Genomic DNA, 269 nt, shown 5'->3' on the forward strand with positions numbered 1-269 from the left:
CAGCTGGGCCAGGCCTCCGCTCCCCCCGGAGCCGAACAGCGCGGTGCTGTTCCCATCCTTGCTGAGCCCCATCCTTGCTCCAGCGTCTTGGGGGAACAGCACCGCGTCGCTGGACCCCTCGAGCGCTCCCCCTGTATGAACTCTCCTGGCCCAGCTGCTCCTGCTGGGCTTGGCTTTTCTGCAAGGAGCGGTTGTGGTAGAACTGCCGGACTGTGCCGGGGGGGCTGGAGCTGCCGCTGAAGGACGGCAGCCTGGGTGGGCGGGGGGGC

The sequence above is a fragment of the Pygoscelis adeliae genome, unplaced genomic scaffold (genome assembly GCF_000699105.1).
Source record: "Pygoscelis adeliae isolate BGI_AS28 unplaced genomic scaffold, ASM69910v1 Scaffold387, whole genome shotgun sequence".
NCBI classification, from domain to species: domain Eukaryota; kingdom Metazoa; phylum Chordata; class Aves; order Sphenisciformes; family Spheniscidae; genus Pygoscelis; species Pygoscelis adeliae.